Raw genomic sequence first — 6,000 nt, forward strand, 5'->3', positions numbered from 1 at the left:
TCTTTGTGACCCCAGGGACTGCAGCACTCCAGGCTCCTGTGTCTTCCACTATCTCCTAGAGTTTGCTTAAACTCATCTCCAAAATGAATTTTTACAAGTAGACAAAAGTCAAGTGCAAAGTTACTAGACTATTGAACAGATTGTATAACCATGTTAACTGACTTTGTGATGCCTTAAGAAAGTCCTGCTGTTGCTAAGTAATCCAGTGCCATATATATCTAACATGTTTACAAACAACAGAAATATATGTCTTACAGTTCTGGAATCTAGAAAACATAAGGTTAAATTTGTCTGTTGAGGACAAACTTCCTGGTTCACCGTGTCTTTTCACTGTGCCCTCACACTGAGAAGGAGACAGGGATCTCTCTGGGGCTGCTTTTATCAGTCGGTAAAGAATCTGCCTGCAATGCAGGAGACCTGAGTTGGATTCCTGAGTTAGGAAGATCCTCTGGAGAAGGAAATGGCAATCCACACCAGTATTCTCACCTGGAGAAGCCCATGTTCAGAGGAAGCTGGCGGACTCCAGTCCATGCGGTCGCAAGAGTCGGACACAACTGAGCGACTAAACCACCACCGCCACCATGTTTTTGAACTGACCAAAAATATTGACTCATTAAAAAATTCATTTTAAAAAAAGAAAGTGAAGTCGCTCAGTCGTGTCTGACTCTGCGACCCCGTGGACTGTAGCCCGCCAGGCTCCTCTGTCCATGGGATTCACCCGGCAAGAATACTGGAGTAGGTTGCCATTTCCTTCTCCAGGGCATCTTCCTAACCCAGGGATCAAACCCCTGGTCTCCTGCATTGCAGGCAGATGCTTTATCCTCTGAGCCACCAGGGAAGCCCCCTAGAACGTTTTTCACATATTGCCATCAGCCTCTGCATATTGAAGAAGATTTTACATGTATCTGCTGACTTATGTTGCCATGCCTTATGTGAAGGAAAGTTTATCGATATTCATGTGGAGTTACTGAAAGACTCAAAGGTATTGGCGAAGGAAACAGTATTTAAGGCTAATATGGTTCCTCAGTCTGATCCCTTACACTTTAGTTTTGTTGGCAGATAAGTTCTGTGGCCCTGACAAAAGACAAAAAGAAAAAGAAAAAAATGCTAACCTTCAACAGACTGAGTCCATTCAGATTCCACCCAACCTAATCCAGTTGCCGAGGAATTTGGAAGACAACAAATACCTATGGTGAAGTGGCTTAAGTGAGTGAAGTCGCTCAATCGTGTCCGACTCTTAGCGACCCCATGGACTACAGCCCACCAGGCCCTCCGTCCATGGGATTTTCCAGGCAAGAGTACTGGAGTGGGGTGCCATTGCCTTCTCCGTTAACAGCGGCTAGGCATATTATATTTACTTGGAGCTGGTATACTTGGTGACAGCCTTAGTGCCCTCGGACACGGTGTGCTTGGCCAGCTCCCCAGGTAGCAGCAAGCACACGGCGGTCTGAATCTCCCTAGATGTGATAGTCCAGCACTTGTTGTAATGCGCCAGGCGCGATGCCTCCCCAGCGACGCGCTCGAAAATGTCGTTGACGAAGGAATTCATGATTCCCATTGCTTTGGACAAGATGCCGGTGTCCTGATGGACTTGATTCAGCACCTTGTACACGTACACGGAGTAGCTCTCCTTGCAGCTGCGCTTGCGCTTCTTGCCGTCCTTCTTCTGGGCCTTGGTCACAGCTTTTTTTAGAGCCCTTTTTAGGGGCAGGAGCAGACTTAGCCAGTTCAGACATGTCTATAATGACAACACCCAACAACAAAGAAAGATCTTGAAATGGTGAAGTGGCTTAAAAGCCACTAGTTGGTTCAGTGTCTCAGAGACCACAGTTGGCAGTTCCTGATGGCAGGAAACCTTAGGTTGGGAGAAGCAGGTTGGTGGAGAGGAGTGGAAAACACCATCAACCTTGAAAATGTTTTCAAATCTTTACCCAAAACAAGAGGAGTCCAGAGAGAGTCTTATTTATACTTGGTGCTTGGGAATCATTGTTTGCTGATTTCTGGTTCTGTTTCTCCAAGAAACAGAAACATTTTCATCATCTGTTTCTCCAAGCCCCTGCCTGCACTTCGCAAAGGAAGAGACAAGAGTCCAAGGAAAAGAAAATTATAGAGTGAACCTTAGTCCAGGTTCTGTCCAAAACCACAACAGTTTCTCACTCACTTTTCCCGCTCCTGCATATTCTGACCTTTACCTTCTTAAGACATGAATCAGAGCATGTCCATGTTTCTGCCTGTCTTTTGTACTTAGAATAAAATGCACATCCTTGAATCGGACTAAAAGGTATCCTTTAATCTGCCTCTCACCTCTGCCCCACTGCATCTTGCTGTACTTCAGGCTCACTTCACTCCAAACACACTTGTCTTTCAGTTCCCAGAACCTGGGGTAGCTTTTAACCACCCAAGGGCCTTGTACCCTCGGCGGTCCTGCGGCTACCGACCCTGGCTTCCCCCTCCTGCACCTCTTCCCACGGCTCATTCTTCCCACTTCCTTAAGTTTCAGCTTAAAAATCTTCCCTCGCCACTTTATTTAAAGCAGGTTCCCCTCAACTTTTATTCTCTATTGTCACCCTGCTTATTTCTTTCATTCCTTTTTAAAAATCAAATTGGTGACCATTTTCTTGTTTTTTGTCTGCCTGTCGCTCAGAATGTAAACTGCATGAGGATGGGGACGTTATCTGTCTCGTGCGCAAGAGAATAGTGCTGAGTCCCTGGGAGGTGATAGGTAAATATTTGGTGAATGAATAAAGAGACCTGGAAGTCGATCCCTACATCTACAAGGACTAAGTGTGATGAAATAGGTACGAGTTCCTCTTGAGACTTTTGAGAAGCACAGCTTTTCTTGCAGCAGAAGATACTGAAGTTCATGTTTTGGAGGGTCTTAAAGGCAGGGATCAATAAAATATAAATCTGTTTGAAGTGTGGATGGCTAATGGTGAAGATAAAACACGTCAGGGTCTAGAAAAAAAGAATTTCCTAAAATATATATTTTCTAGTATATGAGAGATCCTTTACTCCCCCACCCCTAAACTGTTCATCTGCCCCTGGTCTCTGTCTCAGCAGTGATGCCTCCACCTTGGCCCCAAACCAGAATTCTAGAGTTTATCCTCATTCTATCTTCTTTCTCTCCTTCCACATCTACTCCTCTTTTCTTTGGCTGTGTAACAAACCACCCTAAAATTTAGTGGCTATAAACAAACCTAGTGGCTTAAAGCAGCAATGTATTGATACTGTTATCTCTTATGGTTCTGTGGGTTGAATGGGCTCAGATGTGTGGGAGTTGTTTGGGCCTGGGGCTGGGGTCATCTGAAGGCTCAAGTGTCCTGGACATCCATGATGGCACATGTGTGACTGACTGTTGACGCCAGCTGCTGGCTGGGGGCGTAGCTGGAGCTGTCAACCAGAGGAGCATCGTATGTGTGACTTCTCCATTTGGCTTGCACATCTCAAAGTATGGCAGTTGCATTCCAAGAGTAGAAATTCCAAGAAGCTAGAAATTTAAAAGTAGAAGCTGCCGGCCTCATAAGATCTGGACCTGGAAGCTGCCACCGTGTTCCTTCTGCTGAATTCTTTGGTTACAGCCATTACGGAGCGCACCCAAATTCAAGAGGAGCAGCTAGAACCCAGCTGTAAGCGTCAATGAATCTGCAGCCACCTTTAGTTGGCACAGTGCCCCATTATGTTCTGGCCATTCCACCTCATAAAGAGCCTTCCAGGAACTTCCGTGGTGGCTTATGGTTAAGATTCCCTGCTCCCATTGCAGAGGACCTGGGTTCAATCCCTGATCAGGGAGCCAGATCCCACGTGCTGTAACCAAGAACCCACCCTTGGCAACTGAGACCCAGCACAGCCAAATAATTGTTTAATTTATTTATTTTAGCTGTGCTGGGTCTTCCTTGCTGCATGGGCTTTACTCTAGTTGTGGCAAGCAGAGGCTCCTCTCTAGTTGTAGTTCATGGACTTCTCATTGCAGCGGCTTCTTTTGTTGCAGAGCACAGGCTCTGGGCACACAGGCTTCAGTAGTTGTGACACGTAGGCTCTAGAGCACAGGCTCAATAGTTATGGTGCATGGGCTTAGTTTCTCCATGGCCTGTGAGATCTTCCCAGATCAGGGATCGAACCCCTGTCTCCTATTTTGGCAGGCAGATTCTTTACCACCAAGCCACCAGGGAAGCCCCCCAAATAAAACTTTAGAAAAAACAAAGCCTTCCAGTCCCTTCTCTTCATCCTCAGGGCCACTACCCTAGTACCAGCCACCATCAAATTCTCTCCTAGATAACTGCAAAAGCTTCCTTCAGTTCAGTGGTTTCTACGTCATAACCCAAGTGATCCTCATAGAAAGTGACTGAGTCAACCATGACTTTAAAATCTCTCACAGTTCTCCATGGCTCTTAGCATAAAGTTCAAATGCCTGGTCATTTCTTAAGAGGAGCCTGAATAACCTGGCCCTCAATTACCTGGTCAACCAAGTCATCACCCCAGCCCTCCTCCACCATCTTTTCTGACCCACGGCTGTATAGGTCAGTTTCCAGTCACAAAAACAGAGTTGCTCTAGGTATTTTGAACAGAGGCAGTTAAATATAGAGAACTAGTTTCAAAACTTATACAGACTGAAGGGGTAAAAAAAGGTTACCCAGAGGTGAGGAAGGGCCTGGAGCTCCAGGCAGGAGCAGGAGGGGAACGTGTCACCTGAGCCTGGCTCACGGGTGGCCAGGCCGTCTGGCTGACCCGCCGCAGTTACTGGTTACAGCCGCTGCAGAGCCACTTTGCCTCCTCTGCCCCAGGAGCCCAGGAGTCCTCTCCACTCGCTGGTGCTGCTGCTGCCCTCCCTGCAGCCAGAGAGGCTCTAAGGGCCGGGAGCATGGCTCCTCCCTCCTCTTGCCTCCAGTCTCCCCCAAGCACCTCCCCAGAAGCACCAGAAGTGAGCTGGCACAGCGATCTGGTTGGTGTGATCAGCTGACTCAGCCTTTGGCAACACAGAGAAAAACAGACATACAGCCCGGAGCCGAGAGATAGGCGTCAGAGCTGCTCTAAACACTTCTGCATTTTGTGAGCTTGTCAGGCTTTTTCCCTTCTGGACACACATCCAGACATTCCCTCTGTCTGGAATGTTCCTCCCTTCTCCTCCTACTTGATGTCACCTGCTCCAGGAATCCTTTCTTAATGCTCCTCTGGGTTAAACTCCTCTATTCTGAGCCACCATGGTGTTATCGCTTTCTCTTGGCACTTGTCACGTGGTCATAGATGGGTGTTTACTGCTCTGTGGTCCACGTTGTGTTCCTCTCAAGAGTACAACTCTCTCTTTTCATCCTTTGATTCCTTACATCTGAATCGTGTGTGTGTGTCCGTGTGTGTGTTAGTCGCTCAGTTGTGTCCGACTCTTTGCAACCTCATGGATGGTATCATAGTGGAAGTCGCTCAGTCGTGTCCGACTCTTTGCGACCCCATGGACTGTATAATCCATGGAATTCTCCAGGCCAAAATACTGAAGTGGATAGCCTTTCCCTTCTCCAGGGGATCTTCCCAACCCAGGGATCGAACCCAGGTCTCCTCCAGAAAGAGGATTCACCATCAGATTTCCACAGGGGTCAGTGACTCCTAAGAAACTGTATATGTGGATAAATGAATGAATTCACAGCTTTCCTAAAACATAAAGAAAAATACAGCTTCCAGGAAGAAAGTTTCAAAGACCATTTCAGTGATTTAACCTAAATCACAATTGTTATTGAATTTCTGTAGATAGAGAAATAAAAGTAAGTCCCAAAACTGATGATGGGCATGGAAATAACAAAATAATATGCAAAATAGAGCTCATTAGCAAGTATAAGCAGTAGCAGCTCTATGGAGCTGCTTCGGGTATGGTGACTGGGAGTTGGTGGAACTGGGTAGGGCTCAGGGTGGGGCTCAGGTGTGGTGGCAGAGCAGGTAAGCCAGGTGTCCTGGTTCTCAAAAGACTCACAAGCACAGGGAAGGCATGTTCTAGACACCATCGCCCTTCAGAAA

The 6,000-nt window shown here is 47.0% G+C and overlaps 1 pseudogene; it reads right to left on the reverse strand.

Moving 5' to 3' along the window:
• Nucleotides 1–1,266: 1,266 nt before the first annotated feature.
• On the reverse strand, nucleotides 1,267–1,860 carry LOC147360819 (histone H2B type 2-E-like; annotated as a pseudogene).
• Nucleotides 1,861–6,000: the final 4,140 nt, after the last annotated feature.

The sequence above is a fragment of the Bos grunniens genome, chromosome 13 (assembly GCF_055505025.1).
Source record: "Bos grunniens cultivar Pamir isolate PY7600 chromosome 13, Bosgru_T2T1.0, whole genome shotgun sequence".
Taxonomy (NCBI): Eukaryota; Metazoa; Chordata; class Mammalia; order Artiodactyla; family Bovidae; genus Bos; species Bos grunniens.